Consider the following 1,248-nt stretch of genomic DNA (forward strand, 5'->3'; position numbering starts at 1 on the left):
TTGGGCTTGTGTTCATATTTCACCTAAAACAAATTTCTACTGACTTAAAAAACAATCTTACTGAGCGCAGTGGCTCACGCCTGTAATCCCAGGACTTTGTGAGGCTGAGGCGGGTGGATCACCTGAGGTTGGGAATTTGAAACCAGCCTGGCCAACATGATGAAACCCCATCTCTACTAAGAATACAAAAATTAGCCAGGCATGGTGGCAGGCACCTGTAATCACAGCTACTCGGTAGGCTGAGGCAGGAGAATCGCTCGAGTCTGGAAGGCTGAGATTGCAGTGAGCCCAGATGGCACCATTGCTCTCCAGCCTGGGTGACAAGAGTGAGACCATCTTAAAAAGGAAAGTGCCTGGCCTAAAAGATAAAACCCAAAGTCCCAGAGTAGCATCCCTGGCACCCATGTTTCGGCTAGCCCCTTCCTCTCCCTCCACCCCCGTGGGCCTTTGCAGAGGGGCCCCTGCTCCATGCCTTTGTTCTCTGCATGCCCTTCCTCCTTCCCTCCACTGTGATGTCATTCTTGGGCGGTGCTCTCCAGGCAGCCTAGTATGAAATAGCACCTCTCTGTTTGCTGCCTCCATAATCCTCTGCAGCTTCACAGTAGAACAGTGACCACTCTGCTGTCTGGAGTGTGAGCCCTCTGTATTCCTACTCCTGGCATGGGCCTGGGACCTGGCACAAAGGAACAGTCCGTAGTTGGCTGTGTATGGATGTAAGAACTTAAGGTGGGTGCATAGACCCGAGAGGGATGACCCGTGGACCTGTAATGGTCTGCATGGGTCTTCTATTCAGGAACCAGAAAAGCAGCCCAAACATGGACTTTTCAAAACAGAGCTCACTAAAGAGGTTACTTACCCCAACACTCAGTAAGCTTTGAGTGACTTGCCTGGTTGGATCACATGCCTTCTTTTTTGTTCCCTCAGACCCCCCACACCGCCACCCCGATTAAATGGCTATACTTTAATGTTATTTCTTTCTGGACATACTTGATTTATTCAGAAGGAGGTGCTGAAATCGTAGAAAAAAAAATTTGTCCTACAAGGATTTTTTTAATGTCATAAATAAAATACACTTGTAATACTTCAACCTTTCGATGTTTGGAAAACAGGCCCCCAGGTGACAAAGAGTTGTAGTACATAAGCATCAGCTTGAGTTACAAGCGAAATATTAAATAAAAGTAAGGAGTCATAAAACAAAAGTTTTTTTTTTGTTTTTTTTTTTTTTTTTTTTTTTTTTTTTTTTTTTTT

Source organism: Cebus imitator, unplaced genomic scaffold (genome assembly GCF_001604975.1).
Source record: "Cebus imitator isolate Cc_AM_T3 unplaced genomic scaffold, Cebus_imitator-1.0 Scaffold53, whole genome shotgun sequence".
In the NCBI taxonomy this organism is placed as follows: domain Eukaryota; kingdom Metazoa; phylum Chordata; class Mammalia; order Primates; family Cebidae; genus Cebus; species Cebus imitator.